Source organism: Equus przewalskii, chromosome 5, assembly GCF_037783145.1.
Source record: "Equus przewalskii isolate Varuska chromosome 5, EquPr2, whole genome shotgun sequence".
In the NCBI taxonomy this organism is placed as follows: Eukaryota; Metazoa; Chordata; class Mammalia; order Perissodactyla; family Equidae; genus Equus; species Equus przewalskii.
Window position 1 is genome coordinate 55,348,481 of NC_091835.1, and position 18,413 is coordinate 55,366,893.

Sequence of the window (18,413 nt, forward strand, 5' to 3'; positions counted from 1 at the left end):
ATCTTACAGTGATAGGTTTCTCCTTTAGTTAAAGGAGGGAATGTGGCATCTAATTACATAAGAAGAGGGAGAAGCTTCCTTTAGGAGTGAAAATAAATAGAATAGCTCATAGTTGGGTATCACTCTGAGGTTTATAAAGAATATGATCATCTTGAACATCTCACTAGTTGCTTTGCTATCTTCTGAAGATGCATTCTTGAGTGTATTTCTTTCTGGCAACATCTGGGCAGGCTGAAGAATTCTTTGTTTTTGTATTAATTCTCATCGACTGCTGAAAACTCACTCATCACAAACATCATCTCCTGGAGGATCATGCACAGTGACCACCAGCCTGCTTGTCCCTTCCAATCTATTCTGACATTGTCGCCTCTGTGAGAACATTTATTACTCTTGAAGAGCCATTCTTAATGCTTTATTTTGTTAACAGACCATTTTAAGAATTTGGTAAAAACTATGGAATATGAAAAACAAACATACGTACGTTAACACAGAATTCTCCCTGCAATTTCAGGCGTTCACAGCCTCCTTGATATGCAGCCACATAATTGTTAGATGTCCAGAGATTCCAGGCAGAGCCAGCTTCATGGAAAAGAGAACTGCGCTGCCCCACAGGGCCCTCCCACACTTGGTTTAATGTTCCCCTGTCACCATCAGCTGTCTTAATAATTTTCAAACAAGGAACTCCAGAATTCTGTAGCCAGTCCTGACCTCAGGTTAAGAACCCTGTTCTAGAACTTATTGAAAAGTGGTGTTGTCTGATGGCACTCCTACATTTCAGGTGAATTCTTCAACATACTTATGTCATTAAGCCCCTCTATACCCAGTTTCCTCATTGAGAAAATAAAGACAACAAATAGTATCTTCTACTCTATTCATTTTAAAAGGTGGTTGTGAAGCCACACTGCGTAAAAAGAAATAATAATTATAAAAATGTCTACTTACTTTGAACAGTTCTATTTTAACAAGATACTATTGTTACAGGCTTAACTTTCCTACTCCACTTTTCAGAAGTAGATTGAGGAAGGTCGGTTAAGTACATTAAAAGTGTTGCAGAAACTTTATAACTCTTATATTTTAGTGGGGAAAAAAAGTAGCTAAGGTATTCAATATTTTAAATATTTCTTAAATGTCATTATTTGGACAAGAATGGAAATAGCAGCAAAAAGTATAGAATAAATTCTTGGATCCCAAAGACAATTCCTGAATAACATTGATATTTGGGTCTAATTCATCCAAAAATTGAACAATAAGAAAATGAGTCCTGACTGCAACTTTTTAAGGAGACATTCCTCTTTGCTTTGTTAAAAATACTAAAATCCATATTTTCAAAATCTTGAGCAAGTCACTGTTTTAAATGTTGTAGGAGATGCTTAGCATAGAAAGTCATTTAGTTCTTTACCAAGTTGTCTTCACCTCCTCTAGCACTGGGGGAGGAGCTGAGAAACTTGGAGTAAGGCCTCTATCCCCACACTTCTCCATTAACTGCTTCTCTCTATCTCCAGAATTTATCTTTATCCCAGCTTCCATTCTTGGCATGATGGAACACACTCAGAAGGTTTGAGGAAGAAAATGGAGTGAAAGGAAATGAGTCAAACTCCCATATCAGAGTCTTACAATGGGGACACTAAAGGGGGGAGATAGAGATTCCTTCTTTCATGCAAGCACTCTGTGAATGTACCTTAGGATGTAAAGTACCAGGTCCTGTACGTGATAGATTGTGACATAATTGTCAGGACAAAATATGTAAACATAAAGTGTTAATTAACAATAGCAGATGAGTTGTTACAAGGCAATATAAGATTAAGGCACCAAATGAACGGTACAAAAAATAAGCACAATGAGTTCCCAAGAAGAGAATAAAATAAACTGAAATCATTAGTGAAGCTTAAGCAGAGAGTTCCATGAGATGTCCTTTAAAGTTCCACTTGGAAGAGAGATGAATGAATGAATTTTCTGGGTGAGAAGTGTGCAAAAAATGAAAATCTGGATGGAGCCAAAGTTTCATGTAAGGAAAAGGCAAGAGATAAAACTTTAAGAGAACTTTCCGCTGGCTAGCTTCATTCATGTAATAAATAATTATTAAGCCCATTCTGTGAACAGACACAGTCTCAATTTTACCAAATTTAGTGTTGAATAAAGCAGATGTGCTTCCTATCCTTTTGGAACTTACATTTAAAAAATAAACATATCATAACAAATGGTTGGAAGTAGTATGAAGAAGAACAGCATGCTATGAAAGGAAAAACCATGCTGTGACTCAGATTTGGTGCTCTGGGAAGGTCTTTTTGACAAAGAAAGATTTAAATTGATGTTTGAAAGAATAGGGGTTAGTTTGACCAAAAAAAAAAAAAAAAAAAATGGAGGGAAAAGCATCTGGGCAGAGGAAATAGCAAATGGGAAGGCTCCAAGGAGAGGAAAAGGCTAAGTGTTCAAGGGACGGAATGAAGGCATGTGTGCTTGGTGAGGGAGTTGCTGAGAGTCTGGCCATGCATGTGGGGAGGTAGGCAGGAGCCTGACCGTGCAACACCTCACAGATCTTGATAAAGATTCTGAATTTTATTTTAGTGGGAATCCATTGAAGACTTTGAAGCCAGGGACCGTCTAATGATCTTTTAAGGAGATCTTTATGACTACAATAAGGAGAAAGGACTAGAGCGATAGAGGATGGGAAGTAGGAAGACCAGTTAGAAGAGAATGCAGGCGACAGCACTGACAGGGAAGATGGAGGGAAGTTGACAGACTTGAGATATATTTTGAAAGTGGAATTGATAGAATGTAGTGAATGATTGGATATGAGCTGGATGAGGCAGAAAGAAGTATGAGAATGAATTCCTTCAATAGCTACTGCTGAATGTTTATAATTCAAAACAATATGACTTAGAGTTGCCGCAAGAAGAACTGAAAAATGACATGAAAACGGACAACTCTGCTTAGTACTTCTGGAAAATACACCAGGCTGTTGGGATAGAGGTGAGAGAGAGATGGGGGGAGACATTTACATTTCATGCTGTAATTTGTACTGTGGGATTATTTTTAAACCATGCATGCATTTTATAGTTTTTTAAAAGGTTACCATCACAACAAACGTGGCTCCTGTTTTTCTGGCTTGAGCACATGAATGGAATATGGGATCATGTCCTAAAATGACAAAAACTAGGAGAGAAAGATCTGATCCTTACTAAAGCGATTCTTCTTAAACGCTCCCTCCCCTGCTTAAAACCTTTCCATTCTTCCCCCTTGTCTATATCAGCGTTTTCGAAAATGTAGTTGTTTGTGGGTCATTAGTTTCTTGGAATATTAGCAACAGTTAAGTAAAGAAAGACAAAGCTTCCCTGATCATATAAGTTTGGGAAGCACTTGATTTAACCTAGTTAAGCAGTTTTACTGCAGGAATTCTCAGAGCCTTTAATATACTAACATGTATTAAGAATCATCAAGAAAGAAGGGATATTTTATGTCACCTTTCCTAAACTTATTTGACTTTGAAATGCTTTTTTGGCAGGACGTCTAATACAGTCAGCATTGAGCGTAACACGCTTTGGGAAATGCTGCCCTATATTAATAGATTAAACCTTTTAACGTCCACAGCTCTCTATTAACCAGAAGCTTCTCTCTTGTCTTTCATATTAGTTATTTGGAAGAAAGCAGGAGACTGGAATTGACTCAACTTAATAGGCTTTAAGTTGATGATAAAACCAATCTGCTATATGGACAAGAGATAAAGAGATATTCACAAGTAAGATCTGTGGTCTAATTAAGTACAAATTTTTTTTTATTAATTTCCTTTTTCATGGCAAAGCTATGCAGAACCTCCTCGAGGTGGTCTGTAAATCTGTCAAGTCTAGATTTACAGGTGAGGAACTTAAAGCATAAACAGTGGGGAAGACTTCACAAGGCCTCTCGTGTTCCATGGTAGGTCTGGGCCTTATTTAATGTCTGTAATTTATCTCTTGCAGGGCAACACAATGGGAATGCATAGGGTGTGTGTAGGAGCAATGGTTTTGCAGTGAATTTCTTACATCTTTCCTGATCTCCAATGCATTTGCATGGTGGTATATTGGATGCAGGAATGCAATCTATGGTGAAAGACAATGCAACAGAACAGAGCAGAAGAAACAGTTTCACACAGCTAGGGACTCTGGCTGTGGCTTCATTTGCTGGGTGCCCTAGCCCAGGGGTCAGCGAACTATGTCCTGAGGGCCAAATCTGGCCCCTGCCTGTTTTCGTATATCTCTTGAACTAAGAATGGTTTTAATAGTTTTAAAGGTTGAAAAAAATCAAAACAATAATGTTATGCGGCACATGAAAATTATATGAAATACAAATTTCTGTGTCCATAAATAAAATTTAATTGGAAATCAGTCAATGCCATGCCTTTATTCATCATATCGTCTATGGCTGCTTCCGTGTTCCACCAAGTTGTTGTGAGCAGCAAAGCCTAATATATGTACCATCTGGCCCTTTACGGAAAAAATTTGTGGACCCCTGCTCCAGGCTATTAAACTCACCAGTCATAGGTAATTTTCATAGATTTGTTTTTCCTTTGTTTTACATATTAAGGTGTAGTCTGAGTTGGTTCAGGCTGCTATAACAAAGTACCATAGACTAGGTGGCTTATAAACAATGGAAATTTATTTCTCACAGTTTTGGAGGCCAAGAGAGCCCACTTCCTGGTTCATGATGTCTGTCTTTTCATTGTAACCTCACATGGTGGAAGGAGCAAAGGAGTTCTTTTGAGTCTCTTTTATAAGGGCACTAATCCCATTCGTGAGGGTTAGGTCCACCCTCGTGACCTAATCACCTCGCAGAGGCCCCACTTCCAAACACCATCGTGTTGGGGACTAGATTTCAACATATGAATTTGGGGGGGTGCTCAAACATTCAGTCTATAGCAGGGGTATATATAGAAATAGGTAAATTGACTCCCTAGAAGCTCCTCAAACGTATTGGCGTTGGAGTCATGACAAGGCTGTTTACTCTTGATGGCTACTATAGCTAATGTTACATGCTGATATGAGGAGCAGACGACAGTCTTGAAAATAATAGCTTTTGAGAGTTATTCAGACATTTGAACTCGTGTGTAAAGGATGGGCACTCAGATGAACATAACCAGAGTCCCAAGAGGTAGGGGGGTAATTAAATCCATTATTTCTGAGTTGTTGAAATCGGCTACCTCTGAGCGTAGATCTCCTGTGAAGGGCCACCTCCAGTTTTCATTTCAGTAATGAGAGGCCAATCTATTTTTCATTAATGCAAACTTTTTGTGAAGAGTGATGGTTTAAGGGTGACAGTCTTACTTCGGGGGTGACAAATACACATTTCATTGTCCCCGCCCCACACCTGTTGAATCAGGATTTTTGGTGTGAGAATCCACAGGTGCTCGCACATAACCAGTCCAGCTCAGGTACAAAATGTGGGAACAACTGGGCCAGGTATGTCCATGGGATTTAGAACCAGAAGACAGGATACTGAAGGCTTAATGTTAGGTCTATTACGAGTCTCACAGAAACTTTCTGGATCAGGGTATTCTATAGGAATCAAACAGTATGAAATATGGGGCTCCTTGCCAGCCGCAGAGAGCAGGAGATTTTCCATGGCTAACTCAGAGACCTACCATTTAAAAAAAAAAATTGGTTTCAGGTGAGCTCTTCATTCCATAGGCATTTTTCCACCTTATTCCACACCTGTATCAAGCAAAGAATATTATATATTTCTTTGTGTAGCCAACAATGTGATTAAGTAGACAGGGAAAAAATTGGTCTTACTCTAATTACCGGGCACTAAGAATAGTATTTGTTTGTTGTTTCAGTCATGATTTATTTTAAATTCCCAGATAATTTTGTGTTCTTAACCTCTGCATTCCGGCAAAAGCATTTTTAAGGTGCAGTTGACAATATGTGTCCCACATGGCTTTGGAGGCAATAAGAATATTTCCTGAGCCAAGAAATGAGAAAAAGTCATTGTGAACATGCTCCCCATTTTAGAAACACGGTGCTTTATTTATCACAGGTCAGTGAGGGGACACATTCCACAAAAGTCAGCACAAACCCCAGGTCTCCTTGAGGGCAGGATATTCAGAAATTAGGAAGACCATTAAATTATGTGTCTGGTCCCAGCATATTTGAAGCCACTTAGGCACTTCAAGCAAATGTACAATATTGTCAAGAAACCGGAGGAATCTGCCCAGAAGAATTTGATAAAATGAACAAAAGAAAATGTGTGTAACAATTCAGTTTGTGTACATATATTAAAGATTTTGGCTTCTTATTTTCAAGAAAGGACATTTAATATTAAAAGGTGTGTGGGTAGTAGCGGCATTGTTTTATCCAGTAATGAAAGCACCTTAAAGATGGGCAGTATTCATTTAGTAAAAATAAAGCCATTTGTCTAAAACTTAAGAGAAATTGACTACTTGAATTCACATGAAACATAGATGTAAATAAGATCCCCTGATAAATATTAATGAAACCAACTTTATGTCAGTCTGTGTATTTTTATTTCTATTGCACTGTAACTGTTTTCTCACTCTGAATGGAATCTTATTTCAGTTGTGTTTCCTTTACACGAGCCCTTGAGAACACATCTGCCCTGCAAATAAGCATATGATCTGAAAGATGGACACTTCTGCTCTTACCAAAAGGCTTTGAGAGCATTAAGGTCCACTTCTAAAACTATTCTCAAAGCTGCAGGAATTTTTGATGGTTCGAAAGGGTTAATGTCTCTCATCCAAATGAGCAATTTCCTTCTTCACACTTGTACTTGTCAAAACTCTCTCCTTTGTAGAATTGTAACATTGCCTCTTCCTTCTTTTCCTCCTGCTATTTTGGTCCAGTCCTGCCTGAAGTGATGGTTATGCAAGTGCCACCGAGTGCATTGCTGATCACAGGATTGCACTTTAGGTAAATTTAGGTCTCAGTTTCTTTTAGGACAGAGTGAAACTTTCTCAAATTAGACTTTCCAGAACTCCTAGACACACTATATGTTGGCACATATCACACCATCTTATCTACTATACATAGTGGTGACTGCAAATAGCTTTGCCTTAAGTAAATATATTCACATTCTAAATTGTAGAATGTTCCAATACCTTGTGTGTATTTGATCCAATTCCCTCATTTGATAGAAAAGAAAAGCCAGTCCCAAAGACGTAAAATGACCTTACACACATTTATTTAACAGATGAGTATAGACTAGTATCCAAATTACATGACTGCAAATCCCATTATCATTTCATTCATTCATCCATTCATACAGTTTATTCATTGTCTACCATGTGCCAGACCAGATGTTTAGCTCTGCAAATACAATGATGAACAGTACCTGACTTTAAGCTTTAGTGGCCCCTACTCTTTGAGTGATGTTTAAACAGTTACAACTTCGGAGTTTGTGAAATTTTTCAGCAAAGATCCTCAATGTAAAAATATGAAATACTCATATATTCTCATATATTCTTATTTCCCGTACTTCTCCATTCTAACCAGCCCTAGTCAATAATTTAGCTTCCCATAGCCCTGAGTAGTTAGCACCAATAAGGGTATGATGGGAAATGGAGTTAAAATGAAAATAAAATATTAAAAAGTCCACAGGGAAGATAAAGAAAATTCTTCCCAAGGAAACAATGTTCTCCTTTATTCACCACAAGCCCTGAGGATTAATTAACCTATGCTCCCCTCCTCTCAGTTACTCTCTCTTTGCCCAAACCTGGCTGTGGAGGGGGTTCCATCCTCAGGCTTCCCCTTTCCTGTCTGCCCATAAAGAGAGACACAGAATCTCTTTGCGGTTTAAGTAATTAACCACTGATCATTGTGGAAAAAGAGAGAGGGGAAGAGAAAAACAACCAATGTGGAGAAGTTACAAAGTTTCCAGAATGATACCTTTGAGTCTTGGCAGAGGGCCAGTAGTTAATTGCTGACTTCCTCTGAGAAACCACATTTTCCTTAGCCATCCATCTTTATCTCTAGGAGAAAGATCAAAAACCAATCCTCTGCCTTAAAAATCCTTACCTGTGCTCTTAAATCTGGATGAGTACGGACGTTTGTTGATCAGTAGATTTATAGCTTGCAACTGATTCTCAAAGAGATCATGACCAAAACAAGATTGGAACCACTGCTTTAGGAACAATTAAGTGGACTAGTTTACCTCTTTGAAGTACTCAGGCCCTGGGCCACTGCCAGGTCAGGAAAGCTTCCTTCTGAGGATTCCTCACAGGGACCATACAACTGTTTGCGATGTTTACGTTTTCATGTTCCATCTTCAGTGTGTCACATGATTCAGAGCACTATATTGTTCCTAAACAGAAAAAGGATCATGTCATTCCCCTGCATAACACCTTCCACAGCTCCCCATTCTAGAGCAGTCTTGCCAAGTGTGTGAGGTGCTTGTTGAGGTAGGTATAGGCGGGTGAGTGTCCCCAGGACAGAAGAAACTTTAATGTCACCTCCCTCCTGCTGTCTGGCTGGGTGTTCATGGGCAAGTTACTTAACCTTTTGGTTTGCCCAGTGTATAAGTTTGCTTGTGCTGCTGTAACAAACTACCACAAACTGAGGGGTTTAAATAACCGAAATTTGTTGTCTCACAAATCTGGAGACTAGAAATCCTAAATCAAGGTGTCAGCAGGGTTGGCTCCTTCTGAGGGCTGTGAGGGAAGGCTCTGTCCCAGGCCTGTCTTCTTGCCTGTAGATGGCCATCTCCTCCCTGTGTCTGTACATCCTCTTCCCTCTATGCATGTCTATGTCTGTGTCCAAATTTCCTCTTTTATAAGGGGACCAGTCATATTGGATTAGGGGCCCACCCTATTCCAGAATGACCTCATCTTAGCTTCATTAGTTACATCTACCGCAACCCTCTTTCCAAAATAAAGTCAGATTATCTAATTCTCAGATACTGTGGTTTAGGACTTAAATATATGAGGGGTTTTTTTGGGAGGGGGCACAATTCAACCCCTAACACCCAGGAAACTGATGCTTGACTTCTCCCTACCACAGTGGAATATGATGAGCAAACTATATCTACAAAGTACTTTCTGTGTTACTCAAAAAAAAAAAATCCCATATGCATTTTAGGTATGAATTAATAATGAACATGTGATTTTTATTATTTTTTATGAATAACTTATATGTGGAAAACTGAATATATTGTAAATGCATGAAGTTGAACATGCTCAAGTGTCTCTCAGATTCCAGTTTCCAGATCAAAAAAACAAAACATTATGGGCACTCTGTAAGCCCCCTTCATGCTCCCATTCAGTCACTAAATTTTGCCCCCAAAAGTAACCACTATCCTATCTTCTAAGTCATAGATTAGCTAGATTCAAACGTAGATTAACGTTGCCAGTTTTTGGAGTTTATATAAAGAAAATCATGTAGTATGCATTCTTTTGTGTCTGGCTATTATGACTATGAATACGCTAGGACCCTCAATGTTAAGGTCAAGGTACTTATTTGACCTGCTTATAGGAACTGATTTCTTGCCTAATGGGTTAGGTAAAATAAAATAGTTTGTTTCACACTCAAAAGTCAAAGTAAAAAATTTAAACAAATTTGGGTCTGAGATATAGTGACTATGGAGAAAAAAAATTACTGTGTTAACAGTGTGATAAGTTCATGACCAAACATTTAGGGAACAACAATCAAAAGGCTTATTTTTGGTTTTTAAGGAAGATAAATGAAGGGCTTACCTGTCTCCATTGCGCTTACACACTTAACATCTCACTAGTCTCCCCAACTCACTTCAAGGTGGAAGATAACTGGAAGAAGGAGAAATTGAAGGTAGGAAGAGTAGTCAAGTGGCCATTCATTCTTCCTACATTCATTCAACAAATATTTATGTAGTGATTAGTGTCAGGTATTGTGTCAAATCCTGTGACTATGAAGAATAGTAAAACACAGTTATTGCCCTTAAGGTGTTTGCAATCCAGTGGAGAAACAAACAAGGTGTCAATCACATACAATGTGATATTGAGGGAGGACTCGGAGAGTTTGGCAGATCAGACTTTCAACTCAGCCCAGAGTGAGGGGAGGATTGGAAACTACTTCCCAGGGGAGTTAAGTCTGAGCCTTGCCCAGTGAAGGATAGGATGGGACGAAGGGTATTTGGCTGGGTGGTCTAGGGCATGGCTTCTGGAGCTCGTCTATGAGCTGTGTGACCTGAGGTAGATCACTTTAGTTTCTCTGTGCTTCAGTTTCCTATTTGTGAAATGGGGTTCATATAGTAAATACCATAGAGTTGTGTGCTGATTCATGAGTCAATGCAGATAAACCATTTAGAAGACTGATCTGTCCAGAGTAAATGTTTGGTGAGAGAGTTACAATTGGTCCCAAAGCTCTGGAGAAGCCAAGAGGTATTATCTAGAGCATTACTCCAGTGTGGGAACTGAGGTAGAGAGAGAAGAGCAGACCAGAACTCGGGGGTACAGACTCCTGTGCTGAGCCTGCTGCCTGCTCGCTCAGTGACCATGTCTGCATTAGAAGAATGACTAGATTATCTCTAAAGTCCCTTCCAGCTCTCACATCCGAGGATTCTACAGCTCCTGCCAAGATAGACTTAGTAAATATTATTTGGATTCTGGTGGTCGAGAAATAAAAAAGAAATCAAATTTGATTCTGAGATTTCCAGCTGAGTGACTGGGTGAGGTAGTGATATCATTTCAAAAGAAATAGGCAAGTCCAGAAGATGTTGGTGTGGGGAGACTGGGAATGATACAGCCTAGATTTGTGGAGAGGATGCTTAGGTTGGAAGAAATCATTTCTGTCATTTTAACTTAGTGTGGTAGAGAGGCATTAGATTTTGCTAGTTAATAATGACCATGGAAACAGGAGCCTAATTGCCGGGCTCAGGCTTGACATTTTCTACCGAATTACTTAAGGGTTCTGCATCTAGTTTTCTTCATTTGTAAAATGCAGACAAAATGTAGGCTGAGGCAAGCACAATTGCCATTTGTAGGTCAAAACAGTTGAGTACTGGCAATTTCACATGGTTCAACCCAGTAATAGACATTTTCTAAGGGGTTGTACTGAGAAATAAATGAGTTCATATGTGTCACATGCTAAGGACACATATGACACATAATAAGGTGCCATAAAAGTGTTTCCCTTATTATTATGGCTATTTGACTTGTTCAAAATCTACTGTACCAAGCTTAATTTGGCAAAAACAATTAGGCATTGCATTGCATAGTATGTCTATTTAGACCTCTTTCCCATCTTTATGTCAGGCAGACGTAAGGCCTTGATCAGGCTGTTAGTCTATAAGGGTATGGTTGTGTTAACTTTCAGTGCTGGCTCCCACCACCATTTTGCTTATTTCCGGTATGTTCATCTAGACAGCCATTGGTTTCTACTCCAAAGGGAAATTTAACATCAAAGTTCCAGGGTTGAAGCTTCCTCTTCCTCTTATTTTCTTCTCTACAACCTCTCCCCCCCCACCCCAATCCCCACCCCCACCTGGGCCTTGCCATCCACAGGCCTAATTTACATCGACTTCACAGTGTAATATTGATACAGTGCTGGCCGTCTACCATCTGAGACCCCCTGGCATTCCAGACACCAGGCTGGCCCTGTAGGGAGGGTGAAAGGAGAGGGGACAACTAAGTGTAGTCCTGGGTAGAGGCCTTGAAGAAGGGAGAACTGAGAGGAGGGTGCAGGAGCTTCAGCCAGCCCTAAGCCATGAGCTGGGGAGTGGGATGGAGGCAGAGGCTCTGAGGAGCCGTGCTATGCTCTGACTGCATGACTTTTGACAAGCATTAATGTATTTGTATGATGAGGATCCAATTGTGCATGAACTGGGATGGAGAGAGATGTTCGAGAAGTAGCAAAAAGAAGAGAAAACCAAAAACATGCCCTTCCTGAGTAAAAGCACTACTAGCTGCAGTTCCTTACAAAACTGTTTGCAGACTGTTGCCTAGGGTCACCCATATATTAGCCCATATATGATTCACATGGTTGGATTGAAATGACTTATGTCCCGGTTTGTGACTTGTCTTTTTACCTTCTTTTTGGTGTGTTTTGAAGAAGAGAATTCTTACTGTTATTGTTGGTGAATTAAACAAACATTTGCTTTGCTCTTTGTATTGAGATTTTTGTGTCTCATTTAAAGAGAACCTGCCGTATCTGCTTCACTTTTTAAGCAATTAGTTTGTGAACCTCTCCTCAGTTAGGCTGAGGCTTCAGACTCAAGGATGCAACGGTCTGTTTCCTCTTGTTGGTGTCAACACAATGAAACAGTTCACATAGAGGAAGGAAATGTTTTAATGATGAAATACAGAATAATAAATCATGGCTGATTAAAATCACCCTTACTATTTATTGACTGAATGTTTAACAAGTGCAAAGTACCATGCCAGGCACTTAACAAAACTCTATTGTATCAATCCTGGGGATCACACATTTTACAGATGGGGAAACTGAGGCCTACGGAGTTTAAAATATAGTCATTAGGCAAGCATTAACATAAGATAACATAAGTTTGTCTTTCCTACCTAGAGACAGTTTGGAAAATAATTGTATCCACAGGTAAATATTTGAAGTCTTGGAGGGAAAATTGGCTGTTGAGGATGGAGTCCCCTTGCGAATTCAGTACCTTTGAGCTCCTCAAGGTCTAATATTCTAATAAGCAGAGGTTAAGAAGAAAATACAGAGCAGGGAGTTATCAGGTGTACCAGCGTCATAGATGTTGTTATATAGGAAAAGCAGCAAGCAAATGAACACTTGGAGAAAAGCTTTTTTTCCCTCATTACCTATGGGAGCTAGAAGACTTCGATTTCTTTTATCAAAATTGAAGTCTTGGCTCTGCCACTGGTATTGCCCTCAACCTAATCACTCGATGTCTCTGTTCCTCAGTTTCTACATATATGGAAAATAACGTCTACACTATTTACTTCCCAGTATTTTTGTGAGAAAATACTGAAATATGAGCATGAAATGCTTTAAGAACTGTTAAGATAAAGTGTAAGATATTACAAGAACTGCAGATGTTAACAGTAAGTAGTATTGATGGCATGTAATACTGATAATTTCCTCTGTGTGTGTGTCTAGGCTCTACTATCTACGTCTATACGTAATTTTGTACATTAATAATAGCAACAATGCTTTCCATTTAAATGATATTTGATGCTCCTTGGAAGACTTTTATATCCATTATTTCATATGAGCCTCAGAACAATCCTGTGAGGTGGGTCAAGTGTGGTCCTACTTTCCATGTTCCAAATGCAGATCTCTGCATTCTCACCAAAAGAAAACCTCTCCTCGCCTGAAACTTCTGCAACTTCTGTCAGTCTTTGTTGCTGTTACCCTTCACCTCCATATCGTTCTCTGAAATCGGTCAATTGTGTAACTCGCATATGTCCATTGCCTTCCAACTTCTGAGGGTCTCCTTCAGTTTGACATCCATATGGATGAGCAGACAGCACTCTAGTGCCTTGACTTCACGTGTTATCAGCTTTCATTTCAAGCACTGAAGCACCCTTTTTTCAGAAACCTACATCCAAGGCCAGTCCTTGGGCTCTGACATTGCTCCAGACTGCTAGATCTGAAATCTCTAAATCTAGCAGTTCACGCTTGGGCAGTGACATTCTTTACTTCTGGCTCTCTCATTTTCTTTCTCCCACCAAAGCGACTGTTCCAATTCAGCAGGACTTCCAGTCATTTGACTCCTTTCTGCCACACACACACACACACACACACACACACACACACACTTTCTCGTAGTCCCTCGTCTTACTTCCTTCTCTGTGCATCCAAGTACATTACTTTAACTACTCCTTTGGCAATTTCCTCTACCCTCTACCTTTGCCTTTTGTTTCCCCCTAAATCCATTGTGCATACCCTCAAATTTGGATCTTGCCAACAATCCATATTCCCTGCCCCAACCACAGGCGGTCAGGTGTTGCTGAAGCAAACCAGGTAAGTATTTGCATGAAATAAGGATAGTACAAATCCATCTTCAACCTCCGCTGGACACTGCTGCTTTCGGCTTCTTTGCTGGTTTCTAGTCTATTTTCTTTCTCATCTAGAGCAGTGGTTACAAATATTTACCTCTTTCAGGAGCACCTTCCTTTTCTTGCAGCTCTTTAATTGACAAATTATGACCTTGCCCCATACTCCTCAAAGATGGGAGAAGGAATCAAAGATCTATCTCAGATGCTGCTCCAACCTACAAATTTATCTGACTCTCCACCCACGCTTACCTCTTTTCTTCCTTTTTAGAGGATGAAATGACCTTCCTGTGTTCAGGGTGGACCGCTCAATCTTTTCTAAGAATTTTATTCCCTCTGAGCTTCTCCAGAACCTCAGTTCCGTTTATTGTCATTCTTTCCTTCTTTTCTAGTTCCTCTCAGACTGCATATGCTCAAACATCCCATTTCACCAACACATGAACTTCCCACATACACTTTTATTTTTATATCCTTCTATTCTTCTGTTGCTACCTTGTCATCCCAGATCACTTTCCCATGAACTTCTCCCAGAGGTAGTCTACACTACCTGTTCTAATTAAGTAATCTGTCCAGAATTTGTCATACAAATACTACAATCAAATGAATTATTGTCACACTTAATTTGACACTTTATTTGGTCACTTTCTTCTTCTATGTTGACCTTTTACCTTACTCAATAAGGATGTTTGATTTGGATGAGTATGTGAACATAACTCGCTGCCTTGACCAACAACTACAGATGGTATCAGAGCACTAACTGCGAAACCTTGTGTTGGAAATAAGAACTTTAAAGATAGTGATGGGAATTGTGAAAAAAAAATCGTCATTATCAGTTACTGATATGAAATTCTTGCAGAAATGGTGCATCAAAAATAAAAAGTGTAGTCAAAATAAATGTGCGTATCTTTGTAGATGAAATACAAATAGTTTCTGTACTCAAGATTCCAGAAAGTACTAGAAGTTGAGTTCTCAATAAAGGCAGTCAAGAGTAAACACAGATGTCCAGGGAAGCTTTTCTTTACAGTTTCTCCCAGCTTGAAAGCAGAGGCCAACTGGAAGTTGCTGAACTTTGCGTCTCTTCCATAAAAAGAGAGGGTACAATCAGATGAACCCTTGCCTGTGTTGATAGAAATTCCTGAGATTTATGATACTGTGAGGGGACATGAGGGACCTTTTACTGTTAATAAGTGTCAGGTTACCCTGATGATCTTCCTGGTCAGCTCATTTCTGGGGGTGGAGAGTGGTCTGTTTGCTGGTGGACTAGGCCTCCTAAGGCAGATTGATTTAGTGCTTGTCTAGATGCTGCAAAAGCTTGTTTCTAAAGAGCAGGCTCAGAAAGAAATGAATGAAAGCAATTCAGACTACAAATAATACTAATTTAGTGCTCATCTTATAAAAATGCTAGAGTAAAAATTGAAAAATCAAACAAGATCCCCCAAATTTAATCAAAGATAAAAACTAAGTGACCTCAGTTTATGAAACTTTAAATTGGAAAATTTAAATATTACACGCTTTTAGTTTTATAAAACTATGTACATGTTACTTCAGTTTTCAAAAGCACTGAATATAGAAGGTCACTTTTGATGATCTTCATTATCAAATTTTTTTAATTTTAAGCTCCCTAGATTGCTCTTGCCTCATTGGAAAATTTTGAGAAAATGCTTAGCAGCTTTGTTTAAAGAGAAAATTGAATTCCTCATAGATAAAAGCTATTTGTTTTTAATAATTGCAAAGGGTAATCTTTGCTATTAAAGCAAGGTGTACATTTGTTTTTCTCAGTCAGTTCATGAACTGGGGTGTGTATCATGTCATCAGGGCCACTGGCTTGCCACTAAGCTTTGAGATATATCAGTAATTGAAATTCCAGCTGACTTTGGATGAGAACAGCCAAAGCGGACAGGTAATTTGCCAGCAGCAGAGACAACATTTTGGACATTCTTATTTAGTTTTCATTACTTTCTTCCACCTAGAAAAGAAAGAGCTCTTTTAGAGAAAAAAAAAAAGACCCTCATATTTATTTAAAGAAAATGAAATTTAGAGAAGTGAGAGACCTCTAGAGAAAAATAAAATAGGAACTATAGTTAAAACTATCACCCTTATATTAACAATTGTTTAGATATTTGAACAAAAATGTAAAATACATCATTGCTTATGACAAAGGCTGAGGAAATGATGCTATGAATATAATAGATACTAAATATAGATGTGTTACCCTTGCCCCGGATCTTAAATCCAGTGTATAATCATTTAGGCTGTTCTGATTCTGCCTTAGCCACTGTGTGTCCACTTGGGCTTTTATCCACGGCAGTGTCAAAGAAAGTGGCTAAAAGGAAACTTTACATAAGTCGACTGAATACTATTTCAGAGAAAAATTGATAGGTTTGTTTGTGGAGAAGGCAGAAATTATAGGTTAAATTAGTATTTCTTGACAAACTGCCAGTGAATTTCAGGTATCCAAGCTGGCCTCCTATCCTTCATCAACTTGATTAAGCAAGACAGACTGACACCCAGCTCTTACCTCGCAAAATGAAGCAACGGCCAAGCTTATCTAAAACCAAAGAGCTTTCTGAAGTGCAGTCAATTGAAAATAACTCCGGGTAAGCGCCTGAGGAAGTTTGCGGTTGGTGCAACCATGAATGGAGCCAAATTATTTAAGAGATATTATTTGAATGCCTTCAGAGGACATCCAGACTTTCAGATACTGGACGCAAATCTCATCAGTCTCTTTCCAATCTTTTTGGGCTACGTTGGATGTTGAGGAGCAATACAGGTGGAGACCTGCTGTGCAAATTCCAAAGAATCTACTGAGAAAATAACAGAAAACTGGCTGTGGCTGTGATCTTGATTAGAGACTTTTAAGGGAGGCTCTTTTCTGCTTCTATTTGTGCTTTTAGTAGAACATATCATGGTACAAATGCTTCTGTGGAAGACATAGAAAGAAGAATGAAGCCACTGAGAATTAGGCCAGTGAATCTCTGAACCATCCCAGTGGCATTTGTTCAGACAAAAATTGGGATTTAGCCAGTTTTGTTTTTTTTTTTTTGTGGCTAATGTAGAAAGCAGAGTTTTCCGCTACAGTTAGATTAGTAACATGGTATTGCGAACAGGTTAAAATGGGGGCTAGGTTGAAAAAAGAATTGAAATGACGTTACTATGACACAGTAGCTGAACTGTCATCAAATTCACACATTCACGGATCTCAGAGCTGGACAGAATCTCAAATGGACATTTGCTCTGAGCTCTAGAAGGTATTATTATCCCCATTTTATATATAAGTCCCAAGATTTCCCCAAGATTACATGTAGTCATCAACTTTATAATTAAATAGCAACTATAACATAAGCCTAAAAAATTCAACAGCTATATTTCTGTCCAGAAGACATAGTACCTTTATGAACAAGAACCATGCAAAAAGAAATAAGGAAAACTGAACTTATCTATGCTGCTCATATTAGGGAACCACATGGCAATACTAAAACAGTATATAACCTACATTTTGCCTCTAAAATTTCAAATGCATTCAATAGCATCTCCTATGAGACACATTGCTCAGGATCTGCTATGTAGAGGCTAAGCTAATGATTTTCATCTGGTGGTCACTGTAAAATTAATGGTCCTCAGAAATGGTGGTCTAAATGGATACAGGTCTGTTATAACAATTATAATAATAAAATTAACAATAAAAAAGAATTCTCAATAAAATGGATTTTCAATACGGCCAGTCTTTTATGTTCTTAAAACTTACATTAAATGATAATTCTTTTAAAAAGTATGCCTGTAAAATAAATGTTTTTCTTAGAATAAAAAGGAAAGACAGCTTTATTGTTCTAACATGGTGAGGCCCAGGTTCTTTGAAATTGCTTTTTGGACTACAAGATTTAAAAACTGGAGAAACCCTGTGTTAGACAACTTATGGAAGAGTTACCTCCCTTTGCTGACAATGTATGGTTTGATTTACACGCTTATTGAATTTGCAGACGTTGTTTCACTGGATAAATTTGCGAGGGCTGTGATAACAAGGTACCACAGACCGGGTGCCTTAAAGAACAGAAATGTATTTTCTCACAGTTCTGGAGACGAGATGTCCAAGATTAGGATGTGGGCAGGATTGGTTCCTTCTGAGTGCTGTGGGGGAAGGATCTGTTCCAGGTCTTTCTCTTTGGCTTTTAGATGGCCATTTTCTCTGTATCTTCACATGGTCTTCCCTCAATATGAGTTCGTATCTAAATTCCCTGTTTTTATAAGGATCCCAGTCATATCAGATTAGGATCTGCCATAACCACCTGATTTTATTTATTTTTTTGTCTGGCTAAAAGTCATTTAATAAGATTTCCTTATAACCATTTTAAATTTCAAATGTCAAAAGAAAAGAAAGATACATCTGGAGATTCAGTGACACCATGTTATCTAAAACATTCACTTTTAATCTATGACCAAAGCCGTTGATTCTACCTTTTTTTTTTAATTGAAGAATAGGACCTGG

At 38.7% G+C, this 18,413-nt stretch overlaps 1 protein-coding gene across 3 annotated transcripts in view; it reads left to right on the forward strand.

Moving 5' to 3' along the window:
* FAR2 (fatty acyl-CoA reductase 2) overlaps positions 1–18,413 on the forward strand; it is a 143,789-nt gene that overhangs the window by 2,090 nt on the left and 123,286 nt on the right. The window lies entirely within an intron of this gene.